The sequence below is a fragment of the Pinus tabuliformis genome, chromosome 2_2, assembly GCF_031772625.1.
Source record: "Pinus tabuliformis cultivar Carrire ecotype Pingquan chromosome 2_2, CPIR1, whole genome shotgun sequence".
In the NCBI taxonomy this organism is placed as follows: domain Eukaryota; kingdom Viridiplantae; phylum Streptophyta; class Pinopsida; order Pinales; family Pinaceae; genus Pinus; species Pinus tabuliformis.
The window spans coordinates 1,231,855,897-1,231,881,572 of NC_142300.1; positions in this window are offsets into that span (position 1 = coordinate 1,231,855,897).

Sequence of the window (25,676 nt, forward strand, 5' to 3'; positions counted from 1 at the left end):
CTAAATGACCCCAAATAATAATACTAACATTATCTCTATCCTTGAGACTAATGATCTTGTCCATGTATCTCCTAGATATCTCCTCCTTTCTTTGTAAATTTTTCCATTTGTTTATCAAAATTTGGAAACTTATTCTCTCCTTCATTTTCAAAATGAAACTAGAACTTTGTTTTGGTTAAAACGTTTCGTCCTCATTTGATAAACTTAGTTAATCCCAAAAATGCTACTAGAAATAAGCTACTTTATAAGTAGTGTCATAGTGTCTCTTTTTTTAAGAGATTTTGTATCCATTCACTACGTTGCATTGTGGTTTTTGAGTAAATACCATCGTTGTATTATTTTAGTCAATCTCTAATAAAAACTGAATATATTAATTATAAACTAAATGGCTCTCCAGTTGATATACCTGGAGGGTGTACAAACACTCATACAAGCCCACTTGTTACATTGAGTCAGATGAGCCTCAAATATATAGGCTTTCATACTAACGGGATGGTTTCAACCACTCCCTAGATATTAGGATATGAGGTCTAATATTAGAGTCTCAAACCTATCATCATCATAACAATAATCTAAGTTTAACTTTCTCCATTACTTCCAACACTCCCCCTTAATGGAGAAAGGGTACTAAACAATAACGTACACCTATTGGTCTAGTCTCAGCTAGGCTTACAATTAAAACATGAAAAACTTAGTAACAGAGGTTTTCATTTTGGTCTTTTTGCTTGTGAGTCCATGCTTGTTCATCTTGAGTCAAGGTTTCATCTTCACTTTCCTCGCTGTGAGGTAGAGTTGTATCTTCACCTCTTTTCTTCATCAGTTATGGAAAGCTTGAATTCTTATTTTCGCCCTTCTCAAGATTATGACAGGCTGGATAAGAGAATTTTCCCTCTCATTGTTTCTAGTGTCAACCATCTGAACGTCTGCTATGATGTCTTCATCATTCATTGATGTAATGTCTTCACACACAGAAATATTAATGGGATCATCACAATTTAACTTCTCTCCAGCTTTGTCTTCTTCTGCCACGTCTTTGCAATCAACTTCATGTGGCTCGTCCTATTGATCTTCAACACTTTGTTCCTCTTTACAACCTTCCTAAAGATCATCTCGTGTGTCTTCAATCATAGGATCTTGCACAACAGACTGTGCCTCTTAATTCTCGCGATCATCAACAAAACCACATTGTTTTTCTGAAATTTCTTTTGACTTGAACATACTACTCATGTTAATGCCTCCAAATGCGCACATGAGAAAAACATCATCATCAGAATAAAAAATATCTGAAAAGATAGACATGTTGTCAAATTCCAGCTTATCTCGCTTTATGTTGCTTCAAGATTTCTTTGACTCCACACGGTCCTCTAACGAGCTCCAACAACCCCGTTACCACACAGGTAGGAAACTTCTCCCTTTGGCAGCTCTTCAACTGTAGAACCTTGTAAAATGTGGCTTCTGTGCCACACAAGTCTCAGTACCCTCGGTTCTGGCAATGAGCAACAAAACGACCTCTCACAAGCTGGAAACGATATCAATATCTAATTCTGATGTATATAATTAACAATTTCTGATGTTATGGCCGCATTACTAATCTTCATATTCATACCGCCGAATGAGTTGATGCTACCCCTGCACTTTGAACAGATATATCTCCAATTTCATGATCTCCATCAATCACTCTTGATAACCGCTGATTATTCTGGTCCATTAAGGGACCTTTTGTGGAACTGTAAATTAAGACCTTCGGATATTCACTGGGTGACACTGTTGCCACCGGGATTCGGCCCAGAAGGTGCGACTTCCACCTCCTCGATAAGAAGATTGGGATGATCAGATGGAATTTTATGAGTTTTCGCGCTTATACTATCCCCTAAGGGACCTTTCTGGAACTGTAAATTAAGACCTTCGGATATTGACTGGGTGACACTGTTGCCACCCGGATTCGGCCCAGAAGGTGCGACTTCCACCTCCTCGATAAGAAGATTGGGACGATCAGATGGATTTTTATGAGTTTGAGCGCTTATACTATCCCCCTTCAGAACTCTGCCTGCGTGAACTGGACCCTCATTCAATACTAGCGCTGCTACTGAAATAAAGAAGAAGGTTACCAACAATCTGGCTACTGTCTTCATAATTGAAGGTTAATGATAATATCGCTGCAGGTGACAGTCACGCAAATCGAATGTAACAATGAGCCTAATATGTTGTGTTGATCTGGTATTCAAAACAAAACAGAACAAGAAGGTTGTAAATTGCAATAGGAATGCAACCACAGCATTGTATATATATACGAAGGGCCGAGGGCAGATCTGGGAAAGGAGAGATCATTACTGAGAAAATATTTTTAGCTTGAATAGCGGACCAAATCAACAACCACGGTGAAGTCAAATCTTTGCTACAGAAATTATGATACTTGACCGATTCCTTAATTTAAACTATGATAGTTGTAAGAGTTGGCATCCAGCGATTTGGGCGACCTTTTGCATTCTTTGATTGCAGAGTTTGACGAGGATGAGTCAAATGCACTTCAAAGATTTGGAAGTCAAAAGTTGCAGATGATGCGGGGTACATTTGGATAGTTATTTTGATAATTTTATGTGAATGTAGATTTAGAATTCGGAAATTTGACTTTTTAGATTGTGAACATTTCGCTTTTTTGAATTAAGTCTTTTCATATACAATAGTCAATGCTTTGGTGCCGATGGACCCGCCACTGGCTATGTATGGTAGCGTTCAAGTTTGTTTTGCCATTTCATTCATTCTAGAATTCGAACTTTTATAATAGCATCCTTTAATTGGCCACTCCTTTATTGCTTTTGCCCCGTTCTGATAATAACTTAACGTTAATCACTTGAAGCCTTACCCTGTAAATATAATATTAATAATATCTCAGTCCCTATGAGGCTAATGGTCTCGTTGGTCTTTTTGTCAGATATCCCCTCCATATATTTGAATTCAAGGTAATATTTTAGGGTTTTGAGAACCTCGGTTAGCTAAGGCCTACCGTTAGAGGAAGTGTCGGAGTTGAGTGTTGGAAGGCTTGTTGGTAGAGGAGGTGTCGGAATTGAGTGTTAGGAATGAATGACAAGATCCCTCCTCGTTGCTCATCTCGTCCTAGTAAGGAAAAACTTTAAAGGGTTTTCGAGAAGACTTGGGCTTAAGAACGAGAAGATTTCACTTAAAATAGTTGTTGGTTAGTTAAGGAAAGTTTAAGCATAGTTAAAACTATTAGCTAAGGAAAAAGTTTGAAATTTTCATGTGATATAATGTTTATACTTTCAATATTTATTGAGAAGTGAAGGTGTATTGGACAATTAGCTCAAGTTGCAATAATAATAATAAAAATCTTCGTTGTGAGATAACAAACATATGGCTACAATTTTTTATGGTGTGATTTATTATATTATGGAAAATTGAAATGAGAAGGAAAGAAAGGAGTATGAGAAAGAAATTTGATTATCATATGAAAGGCAATTTGTTGAGGTGCAATGTTCACATCAAAATAAAGTTGGTGTCATACATTGGAAGGGAGAGTAACTTCTTTTGTGTTGGAGGTGAACTACTGAGAAGAAAAAATGTTGTAGGTTTTAATTCTGTACAATTAATTATTGCAAACAAATTCTTAGTAAAAAAAATGCAGTGGAAAACACCCACATAAACACAAATTTTTTATCATGGAAACCCAAGAAAGGAAAAACCAACAAGATTTTCAATATATATTTTCATGTACAATGTTACAATACAACATATATATCCAATGGCAACCATGAATCATCAATCCATTTTTTCTGGATTAGAATACAACCATAGAAGTTGACCTATTGTCATTAACTACTATAGCTTGAGACGATGTGACGTTAGGCCCTATAACTCATGGAAAAAGGACTATTCACATGAGGTTATGAAGAAGACTCTAGAAGTGTCAAATTGTAACTCATGTTTATGCTTGAATGGGTCCAATTTAACCCTGCTTAGCTATGGGGTTGTGCTATAACTAAGCCGCCAAATTGTAAATTGGTTCCATTCTATTTGCTTGCATTTTTTTGCATAGTGGAAGAAAGTAGCGAAGTGTGAATAAAGAAAGAGGATAATTGAGAGCATTTGTGTTTTGTACACTACTACACAAAGGCGGGTTTTAAGACAATATTTGAGACATTTTTTGGGTAATTTGTCTTAACTTGAGACAAAAAAAAATATATCTGTATTGTCTTAAATATTGTCTTCAAGCGGGTGTCTCAAATTATTATCTTAAACAATTGTCTCTATAAAGACGATATGTAACACTAGCATTATTGTCTCTTATGACACAATTTCATTTTTGTCTATCCAGAGACAATAGTCAAGATTAAAGACATATTGTATTTATTTTGACAATATGTCTTTAATCTTAGCTATTATCACTCTAGAGGAAATAAACATATATATTTAAAGACAATATAGTATCTGTTTTGTCTCTTCAAAGACAACATAAAATAATGAATCTAGAAAAATATCTATCCATTGAAACAAATCAATATAAAAAACCATTTAATTAAAAAAAAACTGCAATATCATTGTTAAATTCATGTTAGGGAACAGTGGAATCGAACCACCAACCCCCTGCTTAGTAAGGTAGGTGCTCTTCCATTGAGCTAACACCTTCAAAGAATTATGTGAGTTATTTCAATGCTTGAAATTGCATATGTAGGCATTGATTTAAGAAAAATTATCAACACATAATGGCATGATTGTTGTAAAATCTATAATCATGTAGCCCCTATTGATCGGCAAATTTAATGGCATATGGCCCTAAGTAGATGTAGTGTCTTCGATACAAGTAAATTGGACCCAAGTTGTCATCATTAGTGTTTTCTCTATGAGGTTTTACATCATATAGTTCAAAAATATGATTTATAGAATACATCTTGAACTTTGAAGGATGGTCCCTAGTTCTACGACAGGTCCTATCTCTTTTTAAAACTTTGGTTTCTAGACTTTGACCCTAAAAATACACCTATCTCTGACATGCTTGAATAGGTGAAACTCCCTAATCTCTTTGAATATTTGTGAGAGCCAAAGCGGAATTTATTGGCAACAGTGGGTAACCTATTGAACAAATCCATTCTCTCAAACAAAGTTGGATGAGATCCTTATTTCCTAGTCGTTTGAAAAAAAGAGTGAATTATCATGTTGATATCATGTTTTATTGTCCACTACATAAATAAATGGGTGGATATCTAGATTTACTATGATTTAACAATCAAGAATATTTCCTTTTCTAGCCAAAATAGATACACAAAAGTCACAAAATGTAAGACTGTCTATAACGTGTCATTTATTTGATGATGATTTAAGAATTGGACATATAGTTCGAATTTTTTAATACATAATCAAGGTAACTTCTCCACTATTGATTTATTCAACAAAATCGTTTACAAGGAAGCAATGTAGTATAACATGAAAACTCTTCAAGCAAGTTGCAATATTATAGATAAATAGGCATTAAAAATTTTACATCCAACCCAAATCCACACTAAATGTATGTATCAACTTGATAACAAAGACATAAAATTTCCAAGTATTAATACAATAAATTAAGCAGAGATTAAATGTACCTCAATGATACCCTTCACACACCAAACCACATGCTTTAGAATTACAATATCAGAGTCCTATGGTTGCAAAGGTTGTATCTCTTGCCTCACATTTTCAATACATGTATTATGCTTCATTGACAACTTCATGGAATTTTTTTCTCTTGTAGTCCCAAAACAACACGAGAATCTCCCATATTAGCAACATAAACTATCTCACCACAAAGAACGCCTATTAAACAGCAAGACCCAACTGCTACAATTTGTGGATCTGTAGGCCATGCCTCTATAACAAGAGAAAAAAACCCCACTTCTGTTGCTAAAAAGAATTTTTGAAACACATCAGCAGACATCCCCTGTTGCAACCCCCACTTAGTATTGTAAAATGCATAAAATCAAAATAAATGTTGCCCCATTACACTCTACCATCTTTTGAAGTCATTCAACCAACAAGTTTAGCCCTTCACTAAATATTAGGAGAGGGATTAACCAAAGGGGATAACGAGATCAATAAACATAAAATAAATATAGGAATGGTAGAAATGTTGTTTAAGATCTATGCCCTTCTTTTGCAGCAGATTAGAAAGACCAACCAAGCTTGTGAATACGGTTTTTTGGATTGACTATAGTTGTAATTCTCTCTTTCAAGTTTCTACTTTGTACATTCGTGTTTCAAATTAACATATATTATATTCACCAGAACAATTTGAAATGGATTCAAATGTCAGTTGAAACAATTACAGGAACCCTTGACCTAGAAATCAACAATGCTAGACAACTGAGTTGAACTTAAGGTGGACAAATTTAAATAATGGTGCATCTGGAATGATGGAGAACTTAACTCTAATGCAAACTACCTACACATTCTGCAATTTTGGCCTTATCGCTTATATGCTTATGGATGTCAAGAGTTTGTATTCATTTTGAGATTGAAATCATTTTAATGTCCACCATTCATCAATTAGCATTAATGATATAACAATGAACATTTATAATCTTTCCCTTTCTAGAGATAAGGTGAAAATGATAAAAATGAAAATCTGAAAGCTCGCAACTTGCTAAAAATAAAATGTGAAGACTTGGGGAGTGAAGTATGTCAATAATTATGAAGAATGCTTATTTTTGAATAATTCCACACTACTTTCTTACAATAAAACAACAAGCAATGCACCTACTTCTCTTATTCTCTATTGGTGTCTTTCAAGCTCACATATCCAAACTAAAGATGCCAAAATGAACTTGAAATAATGTATTAAACGTTTAAAAATAGCGAAACACTTAATTGTTTTAGGGTTTCCTTGTGGGATCACATTAAATGCAACTTTAATAGCGCATTTTTAATATTATTCTTTTTTTTTGCTAAAATCAGCACTCGCATTGTTGAAATCAATATGCATCCCCAAAGTCCCACGGGGCATTATTGAGTACGTGATCATGTTACAGGATACAACATGGTAGAAGGATGGATATATTTCTAGCTTATGTGTGGATGATACATGGTCAGGTACAAGTATGGGTACGGAAAATCCAATCCCTAAGAACATATACCCACACTACTTAGACATAACATAATTACATTACCACATCAAGATGAAAAAAAAAACTAATATATAAGATGTATAAATTCAAAAGATCCAATTTATCAACAAAGAAATGAGTATATCTTGAGTGAATTAAGCCTAGATTAATGAATTTAAGGTTTATAAATCCTTCGATTTAGTGCCATTATAAAAATAAATTGTTCTTATGTGGAAAATGAAGCACGTGAATTGATCTTATCAAGATTCAAGCTAGTGGTTATGATGGGACTAGCATGATTTTGGTTGTGCACTGACATCTATGACAGCTTGTGTAATTGAAGCTAGAGACACTCCAAGCTTATAATATTTTGAGACTAGAGCCTTTTCCAATCCCCCCATTATTGTGGTTTTTCAAAGCTACATTGAAAGAACATGGCACTATGCTCCCTACTTACCCTATAATATAGAAAATAACAGTTTGATGATTTCTTAATTCCTACCCAAGGCCCCAAAATTCCAAAATGGAGCTTCTAAACTATCTCACAGTAACATTTTCCTAGCTGAATCTGGTGAAGATCACACCTCTTCCATGAAGAAAACTGTTATGTATGTTTATTTATTTCTTTTCATAAGGAACTTTCAAAGACATGATTAAATATCCACATTTCTCTAGAATGAAGATTTCCATGTTTTATTCTATGTTCATTGGATGGATTTTTTGCAAAGGTAATATATTTTCTTATATTGTATCTCTAGCTTGTTCTTTGATCTTTATTCATATCCAAAGATTATTCTTATTTTCTTCTTTTTGAGAGGGTGAGGTATAGTGCGTATAATGCATGAAAAATATTTTCGATAGTGAGCAATGGAGAATGGGCCACCATGACAATGTTAAACCATCTATAGTTAGATTTTTCTTATTTATTTCCAAAGGTTGTTTGAATGTCGTGCTTCATTGTTGAAGTAGTTACATTCCTATTCATCTGCATTATTATTTGTTTGGAATGGCATGCCTATTAAAAATCCAAATTATCTTGTATGGTTGTGTGCATGGGGATTGTAGGGGAAAGCATTATGCAATGTATACGAATTAGATTTCTAGAATTGTAATCACAAAGAGCAAATTATGTCTCCAAATTCCATAACTACATATACTCAATTACTTGGCCCCGATAGTATACTCAATTGTACATATCCATATAGTTAAAAAATCATAATTTTCCCAAGAAAGTTAGTCTGACAGTTTTACACTTTTATCACATACTGTGCTTAGTAATATACATAGATCCCTATTTGAAATCGGTTCCATTTATTTTAGAGATTATAGATATCTGAGTTTCCTAAAATGCCATGCAATTCAAATCATCCTAATTGATCCTTAAATTAGATATAAGATGGGCTTTATGGACATCAACTTTCTTCTCATCCATTGAACATTTGACCAATTTAGGTACGAGGAGTTTAGAAATTTCGATTGAATTCCATATAGAGATGGTTTGGGAATTGAGGGCCCGAGGTTTCAGAAATCCCGTAACATCCTATGAGGAGGGATATCTCCACCCATCTATTTGGTTTTGAAATGTTGGAAAACTCTTTACTTACAATATAAGTCAGTGGAAATATGATCAACTCACACGTTACATATTACATGTCATAATTCATATATAAATTTAGCAAATTTCCATGGAATGGGAAACTGCCATCGCACAACTAAAGAACAGAATGGGAGCTGGTTAGGGTTTCGAAACCAGGAAGCAGGTCGGAACCACGCAAGGGCCACGGGTAGGTAGTTCAGGTCAGTGGGTCAAAGAACAGCTGCCGGCGCGGGTTCATAGACGACTGGCAGATGGAGGTAAAAGCTGGTGTCGGGCCAGGTCTTTTGTCTTTTCATGATTTACCATAACACTGTTTTTTACAGTCTGATTACTCGCATTTTTACGTTTTCCTCCACAAGAACCGTGAAGGCTACCACCATTGACCATCGACTGTTGCTTTTCCTGGGAACGGGTCGTAACTATGGTTAACCCCGCCGAATTAGTAGACCTGGACCCAGCATTAGAGGACATCCTGTCCATGTGGGGGAAGGATACCAACGCTCAGAATGTGGAGCATTATTTTGGGGCGTTCGAACTGTCTAGGCTGGAGGAGTTAACTCAGAATGAAACACCATTGTTCCGTTTAGTAGACAAGGATGCGGGCAATGCGGCCCATAATACAGGCATAGCGGCCGTTTCCAAGCAGGTTGGAAACGATTTTGTTCCCAGAGGAGCAGAAGAGGAAGGGTTGCCCATAGACCCAAAGGGTAAAGAAGCACCACCGCGTTTTCCGCCTTCCAAGGGGTTTGAAGATTTATCCAATTTAGGGCTTTCTGCAGGTAATAGTCTGTTAAGGGCCTCTGGGGGTCTTCCATCGATTACTAGGGTTTCTCTGCCAAGGGAATCCCTCTCTTTAAAAGGGCCTACTGCAAACGGCTCCGGAGAACTTCCAGTTGGGGAGCGGGCAGGCTCTGATGGACTGGCAAAGGGCTTTTTATCCTCAGGGAACTTTGAAGCAGGATTGGCGAGTCAGAACCCGTCGCAGCCGGAGATAGAAACTATTGGGGGCATATCGCAGGCAAATACAGAAAGAAATGATGGTCGAGGGGGTTTTGGTTCTCCGGTGGAAGAGTTAAGATTCAAAGGGGCGAAGAGGAAACCGCAAAGACCCATTGGATCTCAGGAGATTGAAGGCAATTTGGTCCTTGGGATGGAGGTGTCTATCGAAGAAACCCTAGCTGTCGCAGACTGCACCTTGGTCGGCAGAGCTAGAGGTAAGAAATACTCTTCTGAATTTCTGCAAGTATGGGGTGAGTCTTGTTTCGTGACGGACAGACCGATACAGTTTGAAGCCCAAGTTTTAGGGAAGGGCTGGTTTAAGCTCAGTTTTGTAGATAAAGACTCGGCAGAATGGGTTTTTCAGCGCAATTGGCATATTGGGAACATCCCTATTCTGTTAAAGAAATGGACTCCCATGTTTGATGCATTCAAGGAGAGAACGGATGAGTTCCCTGTGTGGGTACGAGTCCCGGGCTTACCATCCTTCCTGTGGACTGAAGAAGTGTTCAAATCAATTGGTAATAGGCTGGGGGTGTATTTGGAGGCAGATATGACTTTTTTGAAAACGAAGGATAGAACGATGGCGCGTATTCTGGCTCTCCTTAACCCGAGCAGAGGCTTGGCACAAAAAATAAATCTCCAGTATAAGGATTACGTTTTTGAGCAGATATTAGACTATGAATATCTGCCGTTCAGATGCCATCTCTGTCATGAGTATGGGCACTTGGCAAAAGATTGCCCACAGCTGAGAAGAAGGCGACACTTCCGGAGGTCTTCAGCGAACAGAGGAAATGTTCAAACCCCTGTTCAGATGCCCATGGAAAATGAAATTCCGGAGACGCAAGGAGCAGAGGATATGGAGGCAGAGGAGACTGTTAAGGACCCTGCGGGTGAAGCTGTTCCAAATCATGAGGAAGCTCAGGAAATCGTCAATTGTCCGGCGGTTGCTGTGGAGGAACTTGACAAAGAAGTGGAGGTCGCGGAGGAGATCGTCAAGGCAGATCCGGCAAAACAAGTTCAGCGCGAAGACGAAGAAAAGGGTATGTCAGGGACCCCTTTTTCTTCTCAAATTTTTCCCGAGCATGTTTCTGTTCCTTCGCATGTTACGTTTCCAAATTGTCATGTACAAGAATATAATGTTGATGAAATTATTGAACATATTTCAAAATCCCCAAATGTAGACACTATTGCTGATGCTTTACCAGCTCTGGATATAAACTGTGAAGACCAATGGCCTCCCCTCTCACATTCAGCTTCTCGATCATCTTGCCCTTATAACCTGAGATCTATGGGAGGGAAACATAGTGACCCGGGGACTTTAGGTGGATTGGGACAGACCTCCTCTCAAAGTTGCCCTAAAAATAAGAGAGGTAGGAAATCGGATATGTCCAAAGCAAAACTTAAAGCTAAGCTTGATGTTGCAGATGGTAAACAATACTCTATTCCGGGGGTTCTTAGAGCAGCCCATCCCCCTGAGAGTGTTATAAAATGATATTGACTTCCTGGAATTGCAGAGGTTTGGCCAGCAAACCTAAAAAACTGGCCTTGAAAGAGTGGATAAATAACTCTAATTTAGATGTTATCTTTCTGCAAGAAACTTTGGGGAGGGCCCTTGAGATTGAAGCCATGCTAAAAACTCTTCTGCCTGGGTGGATCTTTTCTGCTGTAGACTCCACTGGTCACTCGGGGGGCATTGCTATTGGAATCAAAGAAGGACGGGTAAAAGTCATAAACCAATGGGGGATGAAAAATGTTATGGGCATGGAGGTTATCTCCCCAGATTTCTCTTTTCCTATCTCTTTAGTAAATGTCTATGGGCCCTGTCAGGGCAGGGAATCTTTTTGGGAAGATCTGATGTCGAAATCTGTGATGAAGTCCCCATCGTTGGTTATGGGTGGTGATTTAAATTTTTCCATAGGCAGAGCTGAAGCTTGGGGACCATCTGCTAGAGAAGACCCTCTTTCAGATTTCTTCCTTAACCTCATCTCGGATAATAACTTCACAGATCCTTCTCCGATCAAACTAAAGCCTTCTTGGAGAAACCGAAGAATTGGTGAAGATCGAATTGCTAAAAGACTTGACCGCTTTTTGGTAGCTGAGTCTTTGTTTACCAAAATTCCCATGCTCAGACAGTGGGTTGAGGAAAGAGGAAACTCGGACCATTTCCCTGTTTTTCTAGACCTTTCCCTCCCTCCTCCCAAACCACCTGCCCCTTTTAAGTTCAATCCTGCTTGGCTCCAAGACCCCTCATACTGCAATCTGTTTAATGATACATGGATTCACCCTGCTCATAATACAGATGAGGATAAATGTTTTTTGTTCATGGAGAACCTCAAAAGACTGAAGAAAGCCACAATCTCCTGGGCAAAGGAAAGAAAACTGAAACAAAATGAGGAGCTGGTTAAAATTAGGGAGGAGCTGGAGCAGTTGGAAAGTATGGAGGTAGATGGTTATTATTCACAGTCCTCCAAAGACAGAATCCTCCATTTGGAGAAGCAGCAAAATAAAATTCTTTTGGATAAGGAAGAAGAATGGAGGATAAAAAGTAGGGCAATATGGTTAAAATCTGGGGATGAGAATACTAGGTTTTTTCATAACTTTGCAAAAGGTAGGAAAGCTGCAAATACTATCTGGCGACTTAAAGACGAAGAAGGGAGGGATGTTAATTCCTTCCCAGAGCTTTCTGGGTTAGGAAAAAGACATTTTCAGAATATTTTCTCAGATTCTGGGGAGGCTACTATTGCAGAAGTTTTCCAAACGGTGCAAAGCTTTCCTAGGTTCATTGAGGTAGATGAAGCAGAAGATCTGTCAATCCCGGTCTCAAAGGAGGAGGTTGAAGCAGCTATGAAGCTCATGGGCAAGGATAAGAGTCCAGGCCCAGATGGCTGGACTATAGAACTGTTTCTCCATTTTTATGATCAATTAGGAACCGAAATTACTGAAGTAGTTGAAGAGTCGAGACAGAAAGGAGAAGTCTATAGACCTTTCAACTCAACTTTTATTGCTCTTATTCCGAAGAAGGATGATCCGGAAAGTTTTGAAGACTTCAGACCAATATCTTTGTGTAACTGCATCTACAAGATTATAGCAAAGGTTATTGCCCTCAGATTAGCTCCAATCCTGTCTCAAAATATATCGATGGAACAATTTGGCTTCCTGGATGGAAGACAAATTCATGAAGCCATTGGTGTAGCCCAGGAGGTTATACATAGTATCAGATTGAAGAAAAAGAAGGGGGTTGTGCTCAAAATTGACTTATCAAAAGCATATGATCGGATCAGCTGGCTCTATTTGCGGATGTTGTTGACACAAATAGGTTTCAGCTATTCCTTTATTAGCTGGATCATGGGGTGCATCACAAATGTCAGCTTTGCAGTTCTGGTAAACGGTGCAGCCTCCTCTTTTTTCAACAGTCAGAGAGGACTCAGGCAAGGTTGCCCTCTATCCCCTCTTCTGTTTCTTCTTGTGGCAGAAGGGCTAAGTAGACTGATTCATAAAGCCAGAAGAGCGGAGAAGGTAAAGGGTATCGAGGTAGCAATCAATCTCTTCATCACTCACCTTCTTTTTGTTGATGACATTTTGATTTTCACTAATGGCTCCTCCAATGAACTAAAGGAGTTAAAATGCATTTTTGATCTTTTTCTAAAAGCCACTGGAATGCAGATAAACTCAAGAAAGTCCCAAGCATGTGTGGCAGATTTTGAAAGAAGAGAAAGGAATAGCTTGGCTAATTTATTCCCTTTCCCCATACAGCCCCTGGATTCTCCTTTCAAATACTTGGGTTTCTGGTTAAAGCCAGCAGGCTACAAAAAAGAGGACTGGAATTGGCTCATTGCTAAGATTGAAGCCAGAATATCACATTGGAGCTTCAGATGGTTATCCAGAGCTGGGAGGTTGACCCTTATTAAATCAGTTCTTCTAGCCATTCCGGTTTACTGGGCCGCCCTGACTTGGATCCCCAAAGGTGTGCTGGAGAAAATCAGGAGAATTTGCTGTAGATTTTTATGGGCAGGATCAAAGGAGTCCTCAGTGTTACCTTGGGTAGCCTGGGACAAAGTGGCCAGACCAAAAGAATGGGGAGGATGGGGCATTAAAAGACTCCCCGATTTCAGCCTCTCTTTAGCTGCAAAATCCGGTTGGAGGCTAATAACTATGGAAAATCTATGGACAAGAGTGGTGAAAAGGAAGTACATCGACCCCATCCCTATGGAAGACTGGATTCGGAGTCAAAACAAGAAGATAAAAAATATATCAGCCATATGGAAGGCCACGGTGGAAGCCTTCTCTGTGATCGAACAAGGATTAGCTTGGAAAGTTGGAGATGGAAGACTGGTCAGGATCGGCAGAGATCCATGGGTAGGATGCAATGAGGATTATGCCTTATCACCAGGGCTACTCAGACACTTGGATAGTAAAGGTATTACAGCTTTAAATCAGGTGGAGAAGGTCGGACAGTCTACTATTTGGGGACAGGCTTGGAAGGATGATGTAGATCTGGGGATAAATGCCAGATGGAAGGCTGAGTGGGAGGGTTACATCAAAGAATTACAACGCTCAAATGTCAGGATAAAAGATGAACCTGACTGCTTGATGTGGGCTCAGAGTAAATCAGGGGAATACTCACCAAAAGATGGATATCTCTTCTTAATGGGAAAGAAAGGCTGGGGAGTTCCGGATTGGTGGGCCAAAAATATTTGGAAACTCAAAAGCCCAGCAAAGGCCAGGCTTTTTCTCTGGTGTATCTTAAAAAGGAAGGTCCCAACATGGGAAATTTTACAGGCTAGGTTCTTAGTTGGGCCTGGTAGATGCCCCCTGTGCAAGTCTGAAGAAGAATCCATTAATCATCTCTTCATAACTTGTGCTGTCTCAAGACAGATTTGGGAGGAGGTCACTGTGTTGCTCAAGATAAAAGCTCAGTGGGGGCATGATTCATTGGAGACAGCTTGGAGGAAATGGTGGCAAGACTTTCCGGAGGGAAACTTGAGAAATTTGCCTCTGATTTTTTGCTGGGGAATATGGCTTGCCAGAAATAAAAGTACTTTCCAAGATAAGGACACCCCTTCTACCGTCATTGCCATTAATATAGCTGCCATATACACTGCATTACCGCCCCCTGAGTCTAAAAATCCTAAACCAAATCAAAATCAAATCAACATTCAGGAAGGCATTCCATGTGGCTTCTTTGATGGGGCTTCACAAAACAATAGGGCTGGAGCTGGCCTGTGTATTCATATCAATCCGGAACACTCATTAAAAGCTTCTGTTGGGCTGGGTACAGGCACTAATAACTATGCTGAATTATCTGCTCTGCGCTACCTCTTATGTTGGCTTCTTCACAGAAACATAAACACTATCCAAATTTTTGGGGATTCTCTAAATGTCATAAATTGGGTCAATGGAAAGGCATCTTGTCAAAATCATATATTGAGGACTCTTGTTGAAGAAATTTCTTTATTAAAGGCATCTTTTAATATTTTTTCGATCTGCCACATTTACAGGGACAAGAATGAGGAAGCAGACCAGCTATCTAAGGCTGGTTTACAACAGGATTTGGGTAGCTGGACCATAGAAGAGATCAGACAAGGGCAGTCAGTCATATCAAATATGCCTCCTTATGCACAGTCTCTTTGACCACAGTCTTTCTTCCTCTTTTTTGACAGCAGTTTTTTAGCGGATATATATAGTTTTTGTATATATATGTTTTCTCCAGTTTCTCTTTTCTTAGTTTTGTTTTCAGTTTTTATGCCATAGCATACAGACTCAGACATTTACTTTCTTATGGTATCTTTTCCGGGCTATAAAACATATATTATTTTTGATGTATGGGGTTGTTTTCCTCACGTTGAAGGAGACCCCAGTTTATGTTTTCGGTTTCGTTTTCCATGTGATACACTATGCCTCCACTGGGAGGAAGTTTGTACAGGTTCCAAATTCCAAAGATCAGCAGAACAGCTCCTAAATGTTGAGCAGAACAGCAAATAGTTGAGCCACCAGTGATGGCTTAAGACCTTTATTGCTTGTAAAACTTTTTATAGTTCTTAATAAAAAGTTTTGATTTTTTCCTCGGAAAAAAAAGTCAGTGGCAATACAATAAAGAAGGAACTAAATATAAAATGTTTAATAAAAATCCCACTATGAAATCTTTTTCACATGTTTCTAGGCATTATTGACAACCAAGGATGAACTGAACTTCAATGACACTTTAAAAGAGGAAAATTCAAATTCCATAAGATTATACATCAATCCCCTTTCTCCTTTTCTCCCTATCGCTAAATTTTACAAATGATGAAGGCCAAAAAATAATGACATTACAACATTTGCAGGACTAGTTTATACCAAGGGGAAAATGAACAAGTGATTGAAAAGAGATATGAAACATAGTTGGAGAGCTCTCTCTTTACCATTCTCCAGCATAGGAATCCTTTTAGTCTCCTTATTCCAATGGAAGTTTTAAATCCAACAAAAATAAAAACATGTACAATAAATAAATAAAATCGTGAAGCAAGATTCCCAAATATAAGGAGTGACCTTAAATTAACAATTTATGGTTTGTTGTGAAACAAAAAATAGCAATAAATCCTAACAAGCTTACTACTCATAGTTTCCAAGAGAATTCGTGCCAAACATGCTTGCCAATCCCGTCAAAGGGATAGGCAATGCAGGCAAAGTACCTTGTTCTAGGAAGCTTGTATGTGTTTGAACATGTGTGGCCTCCTTTGGAGTACCACCCACACACACACACACACACACACACACATATGATCAAAATCCTCATGGTATCCACACTTTAGATGTAGCACCACTGCTGGTTGTCTCGCTTGCTGTTAAAATATACTTCATCAGACCTAAGAGCAGGGCTTAATCTAGCCAAAATCTGTATCTTTAATACAATCAAAATCCTGACAGTCCACTGCACTCTTACATATACTTGAAAAAGTTGTACCTTGTTGGATTAACATCAAATTCCCCATGCAATGAGTCCATCATGATCATTGATTATTATTTCCATTATCCCTTCTATGCTGCACTTTTTAATACCTCAATAAATTTGGTAGAAATTTTCCTAGTCCTTTGATAATTCTCTCCTCAGCTGCAACTGGGATTGGAACAGGATCTTGTACTGCCACAGTCCTAAATTCATCCATGGTGTTGTCTTATGCACCTGTTATCACCTTTTGCATGTTGTATAATGTTCATAATTGGACTAATGTATGCACTACCTTCCTTAATTACCCCTTTGATTGTGCAAAATCCTTCCTTCTCCCCTTAAGACTGTATTGATTTGAGCCTATCCTCATCAAGGAAAAAGTGGTAAGAGTGTGATATTACAATTCATCCTCACTTGGCATGTTGTACCATGCATTGTCTGCCTTACAATTGATAAAAACATATTTATGAGCGAGTTGGCTCAAACTATGCATTAAAGTCAAGTAATTAGGGTAAAGAAATAGATCTCAAATCTAGGTGTCTTGTTACAGAAAAGCATGTTAGCATTGTAGGGTGTTCATTGAACATGGATGAAAGACAACCACACAACCATAATAAAATGGAAATTTCTTGGGGAGAACAATATTTAAGGAGATCCATCAGCCCTTAATAAATTTCTTGGGGAGAAAAAATACATCAAATTTGGATAACATGATGAGAACCCTGATGATCATAGTTGATGTTTATGCTGATAGGTGTCTATTTTTGAAAATGGTCAGGCCAAGAATTCGATTACCCTTTTGCCTCTGGCATGCCATCTATCCCATGGCCTAAGAATGACATATGTCTTGTGGACAAGGTACGATCTCCTACATCCCCACCGTTTCTTCTAGCCCTACAGTCGTTACTGCACCAAGGGGAGTCCTCACCCATTTTCGATTGCAATAAAAATACGAAAACGAGGGCGCGAGACCCTGACCCCATGAAATACTCTTCTACTACCCCTGTCATTTCTCACAACAATGAGAATTCAACTGTCACTAGCATGCCCCCTCCTTCAAATTTGCATGTCAATACTACTGTTGCAAATGGAATTGCTAACCTTTATGGATTTAGTTTGGAATTACAAGAGGCTTTAGAATAACAGGTGCATTGTAGTGTTTCTATAGAGTAATGAACCATGGTTCCATCCCAGGATCATTTACTACTTTTCGCAACCTCAAATATACTTCTCAAATTTGGTAGCTGGAGAAGCAGATTTACAGTTTCGTTCAATGCCAAATTCCTCGTGATATATTGCTTGATTTGAAGAATCTCATAATAGAGCTCAACAATTTTCACTATCTAGATGAAGTGGGGTCAATGGATGAGAGGGAGATCATAGAAAGAATATACAAATATGTGGTGAATCTCAGCAATGATCCCCATGAAAATAGTATGATGCTTAAAGAAATGGGAGGAAAAGGCTATGGAAAGATATATAAATTAATATCATTTAAGATATCCACCATGAACTGGATTTTGGCCTTCACATTGTCAATCATCTACAAACTCTCTCACCCCCTCCATGTTGATGGTGTTCCGAGAAGGGTTAGCACAAATATCAGAATGCCCCTTCGAGCATGATAAGCAAAGCTAACGTGTTCACATTTCATCAAACAGTTATTCGTCATCTTCTTATGTCATATGTACATTTTTCAAACACTTAAGATACATATTTTGATTCTCATTCTTGTAAAAATGCCAATAATTCTCCAGTGGCATTTAGATCCCCTTCTAGTATATGCTCCATAAAGCCAAAGACCTCCACCAAGCTTCGAAATTCCTTGATCATAACCTGAAATCCCAGTAAAATGATAGTCAATGTCTTGCTGTGACTATCAAACATATATTTGGCATCACATCAAATACAAATGATTGAAAAATAACACAACTATGATGCATTGTTGAAAATCGTGTATATCCCACTGAAGTTTGGCACAATTTCTCCAATAAGATGATCATTGTGTTGGATTTTATAATACAATTCAAATCTTTTATCAATTGATCAAAGACTTCATTTATCAATTTTAAATGAGAAGTATTTTTATGTTTTACACTAAGAATATCAATTTTTTCATTTTTGAGGAACTGTAACAAAGAATTAAAGTTATGAAACAAAATTCATCATGTTTTTTACAGAAATATAAAAGCAAAAAAAATATTAAAAAAAATAGAAAATTTATTGATATCACGTCGATGCTTGAAAAGCGTAACTCTGTGAGAATAAACAAAGTCAAAAATTGGGAACTTTGAGAGTAGGATGCCACACAAAATCCTTCAAGGTATGCAAAATATAGATCATCATTCACTAAAAACCAAGGGTTTAGACCTTCTGAAGCCCTGCCAATGGGTTTCCTACGTTAGGCATATCATAAAAAACCACAAAAAACCATCTGGGCACATTGTTGGCACATCAGTGTTATTACTTGTGATTGAATTGATACATTTTCAATGAAGATATCATCAAAATAAACTTGACTTGATGGAAGGGATGATTATTCTTGGACCTTTAAATCTTTTTAGAATTTAAGCTTCTTTGAAGAAGAGTTTTAAAAGCTCTATTAGATGAATACAATGTCATAGGAAGTGGTGAAGTAGGCAAGGTGTATTGTTTCACGTTGCAGAAAAATGAAACTGTAGCAGTAAAGAAAATATGGACAATGAACATCAACATAAAGATGCAAAATGGATTAGACATATTGATAAAGACAAAAGTGGACATTTTGGGGACAATTTGGCAGAAATTTATAGTGAAACTTTATTGTTATTTGTCAAATTGTAATTCAAATCTATTGGTCTATGAATGCATTCTAAACATAAGCTTATTTGATGCTTTACATGAAAATAATGAGGAGAAGACATTAAAGAGAAGTGGCATGGATATGGATAGGCCAACAAGGTACAAGATTGCATTGGGAGAAACTCATGAATTAGCATATATTCATCATGATTGCTTGCCTGCAATTATTCGCAGTGATGTAAAATATACCAATATTCTGCTAGATAAATTTTATGAGTCAAAGATCTCCAATTTTAGGATTTCCGAAATTGTTCAAAATTCTAGAGGAAAGGATGCTACAGTAGCTTTTGCAGGCACCCATGACTTCCTTTCTCCTAATATGTTCATCTTAGTACTCTGCTGCCCTAGTTTTCACCTTTGAAAGCAGCTAACATTAGGTCAACAAGGAAGAGGTTTTCTTGTGAATACTTGAGCTAGGAGTTAGGGGTTGTGTCCTAAAGAATAGGAGTCCCTGTGCATGAGCGAATAGGAGGTCCGTGCGCAAAGAATTCAGGACAGGAAGTGGAGAAGTATGTGTAAATAATTCAGGCTAGCTTGTGGAGTTCAACACACGGAAATAGGGGTAGACGGATCACAAGGAATAAGAGTTGGATCAAGTGTGTCGGCAGGGTGAGTCTAGCTAGTACATCGTGAGGACTAGATTGTTATCAGTTTGATAAATTACCCCATAAGAGAATAGATTGCTCAAACTATGTTAATAAAACACTACAACAAAGAAAGATAATTTTTTCCCAATTCGGTTTCCAAAGGAAAATTGTGTAGTTTGTGTCACTATGTTCTCTATTTGTGTGTGTTTATTCTGAGGTCGATTTGTTAAGAGATTTTGTATCTTGGTGGAAGTAAACTAGTTTCAATTTTCAATTATTCATCTAAGTAGTTATAGCGTTTCATGGAAATCTAACACTTCGTCTAGTCTTTACCACTCTAAGTATTTAGCTCAGCCCCTTGTACAAAAATCCAAAGTTCATTCTTAATTAGAATTAACACCATCTTAAGTTTCTAGAAGAAAAAAAATCATTAAACTTTAATCATCCTCATGTCTAATGTGGATGTCATGCTAACAATTTGATGAGCCTCATCATTGGGTAACTATATGGACCTTAGTTCACCTGCTAGCTTAGTCAAATCAACTCTTCTCACAATTGATTACATGTTTTGATTATATTTTGTTTAATGAGATGAGTCAAAGTGAGATATTATGCCTGGTGGACTAATGTGCATTGAATGCAGGTTTGTGAGTGAAAATCAGGGAATTTTAGCAAGATTAAGGGCTGAAACTCGAATGGGACAAGGAAGATAAATTGTCGGAGGTAAGTTTTCCTCATTTACTCCTCCCTCATTCGAATATTCCTCCATCAATCACAGCAGCTTGGAGTACAAGCAGCCAGGTCATGAATATCAAAAGGCATTTGATGAAGTGACGGTCAAAGAGTTAGTTTATCTCGAGTTTGGGAGCTGAGCCTCCCTAGATGTAAGGATTTCGTTGCAGACTTTAGTTGTATAAATAAAGAGGTCTAGAGCCTCATTAAGATTCAAATTTTTGTTGTAAAAACACTAGTTATTTTTGAGCTCCAAAACTGTGGAAGACATTGCTATGCAATTTTCTGTTTTGATATTGAGAATGAGTTTTTTCTTGATCCAATACTAAGTTAACTCAGAGGTCTCAAGCTCTTGGGTTAGGGCCCAACCCTAGTAGCAAAGGTTCCTCTTCTTGTATTTGTATGCTTAGATTGATTTCATAGATTCATGGTTAAATTTTCCTTAGAAGTATTTCATTGCAAGTAGTGTAGATTTGATTAATTTCTTTATTAGTTTGCTGCAATTTGTGCTTCACTTCAGCAGTAGTTTAGAAAAGATAAAGGAACTTCAAAAATCTATCAATAGGTGTTTTGGCCTCACTTTCCCTTAAGAAGGACTAAGTGGGCTGAAACCAAGGCAATCAAGGTAGCAATAGAGGAGAAGGTGGCTGAGTTCTTAAGGGAAAATGCCTTTTACAAGTTTGGGTACCTTAGAGAACTGGTCACTGATCAAGGCAGCCAGTTTACATCCAACATGATTGAAGACTTGTTAAGCCATCACAAGATCAATCATAGGACCTCCACTCCCTATCATCCACAAGCTAACGGGAAAGTGGAGGTGACCAAAAGAGAGCTGGAGGGCATCCTAACCAAAGTAGTTAGCAGCAGTAGAAAAGATTGGGTAGACAGACTAGTTGTGGCCACCTGGGCCTATAATACCACCTGGAAGACCACCACTGGATTCACACCCTATGAGTTGGTCTATGGGAAAAATCCTTGTTTTCCATTTGATATGAGTACACTACATTGAGGATGGCATCCCAACTAGATCTAGATCTCAGCAGTGCACAAAAAGAGAGATTGCTCCAGTTGAATGGGTTAGATGATTTCAGAATGCAGGCCCTCCTACAGACAGAGGTAATTCAAATTCAGAGGAAGATCTGACATGACAAGAACATAAAGGACAAGCAATTTTGTTATGAAACCAACCCACAAAAAGATATAAAAGATAGATGAATACCTTAGAAATAACCCTGTTCGATGGGGCAACCTCCTTTACATTACACAAATGAAAAATTCTTAGATGATACAAATGACAAGACCGCCTTCTATATATAGAATTCTAAGGGATCATAATAGAATCAGAGCTGACATAACAATAATAATGTAAGGGCACAATAATAACAATATGGGGACTACATGGGTACAACAATATAATAAGGGGGTTGTACTAATAACAATAAGGGATTACACTAGTACTATAGGGGCCTAACAAGCCCCTCTCCTTCAAAAAGAGTTGTCCTCAACGCTTGAGTAGTTCTTGATGCTTCTCTATAAAATTATTGTCCTCCCATGTGGAATCTTTAGCAGGTAAGTTCTTCCACATGATTAGATACTTTGAAATTGATCGATTTCGTAGCTATCGAGTTCTTGTTTCTGTCATTGCTCCAGGTTCCAATATGATTTTTCCTTCCTCTTCAATTTCTGACAATATTGTTTGAATTGGGATGTTCTGCAACTTTTGAATGAGCAGCCACACTTCTTTGTCCTTTTTCCATTCATCCCTTGCTTCATTTATCCAATCTGGTTGGATAATAGAAATAGCACAAAACAATGCTTCCACATTCTCATCCTTTCTTGAGAGTGCATCTGCAACAAAATTTTGCTTCTCTTTTCTATAGATGATGTCAATGTCATAACCCAACATATTTGTGACCCATTTTTTCTGTTCTTATAAAGATAATATTTGTTTTAAAAAGTATTTAAGACTATCATGATCCATTTTTACCTTGAAGTGTCTTCCCATTGGGTAAGGTCGCCATTTCCTAAGTGCATGTAGTCTTGAAAACATTTCCTTCTCATAAATAGCTTGCTTGAGATGTAGCCATAAAAATACCCAATCGCCTACATGAAAACCTTTTTCAATGCAATGTTGATCTAACTATTGTTTCATTTGCTTCTACACTAAAGTGGCGTTATCCTTTAAAAGTTGGAGAACTTGTTGTTGATGCTTGATGTGATCTTTCACTGCTTGAACCTTTTTCTTCTTGATATGTCCTTCTATCTTGAAAGTTTGAGGAGTGGTAATTTCATCCAATGCTTTACAAAATATGGTCGGATTCATTTCTTGATGCTCGATGTGATCTTTCACTTCTTGAACATTTTTCTTCTTGATATGTCCTTCTATCTTGATAGTTTGAGGAGTGGTAATTCTAGGCAATGCATTACAAGATATGGTCGGATTAATTTCTTCTTTTTCGATGTGATCTTCCACTTCTTGAACATTTTTCTTCTTGATACGTCCATCTATCTTGAGAGTTTGAAGAGTGGTAATTCTTGCCAATGCTTTACAATATATGGTCAGATTCACTTCTTCTTTCTCTGGGGTTGGTTCCTGGTGTATATCCTCTTCTCTTGATGTTTCTTGATTCTTTTCTTCCTCCTCTTCATAATCTGTGTAAAATAATTTATTCTCAGCACACTTATGACCTTTAGTGCATTTTCTATCACAATTGTAACAAAGCCCTTTTCTCTCTTTTTTCTTTCAACTGTAGTGGTGTAAACCTTGTAGGTTGTGGAAGATTAGGAGAAAAATCACTTCCATAATTATAGTCGTGAGTGGTGGTATTCCTTGTTTCTATAATTTTGCTTTCAATTTTTCTTGCCCACTTGAATGCCTTCTCCAATGAATCAGGTTCCCAAAGACGAACCTCATGTTTAATGTTATCCTTTAAAGTACCTATGAAGACATCAATCCTTTGCTTCTCCGAAATATCTTTTACCCTTATATTCAATTTTTTAAATTCCTCAATGTGCTCTGCCATTGAACACTTTTGTTTGTGATTTATCAATTGGCTAAAGAAGGTTTTTCTCTTTGTATCTTCATAATGTGCTATCATTTTATCCGTGAAAATTAACCACGTAACAAGTCGTTTATGAGAACAAATCCCTTTATACCATAAAAATTGATCTGGTTCTAAATATGTAGATGAAATACGTACCTTTTGTAACAATTGCACCTCATGTAGATCAAAATATTGCTCCATCTATAGTATCCAATTTACTGGATCCTTGCCATCAAACTTCCTCGTATCGCCTTTTCTTGATTTTAGGATCTCGATATTTAAACGACTGTAACTCTGTAATTTTGGATCTTCCAGTTCTGAAATTGTGAATTGTAATAGCCCCCTGAGTCCTCTTTCTAACCCCACAAGTCTGATCAAGATTGGATTCTGCAAGGAAGATATATGCCAAATCTTCCACGATGACCTGAGTATAGACTTGTTTAGTAGAGCGAACTTGTACGATGTGCTGCGGGTCACTGTTTCAACCTTAGGATCTAAAAATGGTACCATAAAAACTACAGTCTTTCCTCTTTCTATAACTTCTTACAAAAATTCAATCTGATTCTCAAAGAGACAGTTATGAGGATTTTCCCAAGGTGACTTGTTTGGAATGTAATTCGGGGGTCTTCAAAAACCATACCTTCCTCAAATATATCTCTGAAAATATAGCGAGATGAGATCTGCAATTCATTGCCACAGTTCAGACCAATTTGCTCTCAAATGGTTTTTTTTTTAGCTTTTGAAACTTTGTAGAGAAAGAGTTATAGCGCAAATTCTACGATGACCAGTTTTAGATAAAATTCTAGAGCTTGTGGAATCCATAACTTCCTCACATAATATGTCTGAAAATGTAGCGAGACAAGATATGAAATTCAAACCGAAGGTCCAGTGAGATTTCATCTCAAATGAGTTTGTTTTTTAGCTTTTGAAATGTCACAGAAAAAAGTTATAGTGAAAATTCCACGATGACCTGTTTGGAGCAGCGAAACCCTAGAATCCAAACCTCTGATACCAAATGTTATGAAACCAGCTCACAAAAAGATACAAAAGATAGATGAACGCTTTAGAAATAAGCCTCTTCAAAGGGGAAACCTCCTAAACATTACACAAATAAAAAATTCTTGGATGATACAAATGATAAGACCTCCTTTCTATATATAGGACTCTAAGGGGTCATAATATAATCAGTGCCGACATAACAATAATAATGTAGGGGCAAAATAATAACAAGTGGGATTCTATGGGGCACAATAATAACAATATGGGGACTACATGGGTACAACAATATAATAAGGGGGTTGTACTAATAACAATAAGGGGTTACACTAGTAGTATAGGGGCCTAACAAATTTCAAGAAGGTGATTGGGCTTTGTTATAAGATTCCATATATAAAGACTTTAAGAGAAAGTTAAGGACTAGATGGTTATGACCTTATGTCATAGAGAAATTTAATGATAATGGTTCAGTGCAGATCTGTGCCATAGATGCAGAGGCCATTCCTTTACTTGTTAATGGGCGCATATTGAAAGTTTACAAAAGGCCATTTTCAAAGAAATATTTCATTGATGGTATAAAAAAAACAATGATGGTGGTGGAGCAAGTCTCAGCTCCCACCTCATCAAGTCCCTAAGAAAAAAAAAACATAAGGAGACTCGGGTGAAAAGCTCCATGAGGCGCCTGAGTCCCACTGTTGGGTTGAAAACCTCTTGAGGCAGCCCAATGGCGTCAAACAAGAAAAAGACATAAATAAAAAGATCTCTAGGTAGAAAAATCTCTTGAGGCACCCAGGGAAAGCAGCTAGGATGAAAACCTCTTGGAGGCAGATTAGTTGTTTTTCAAAAAAAAATATAAATAAA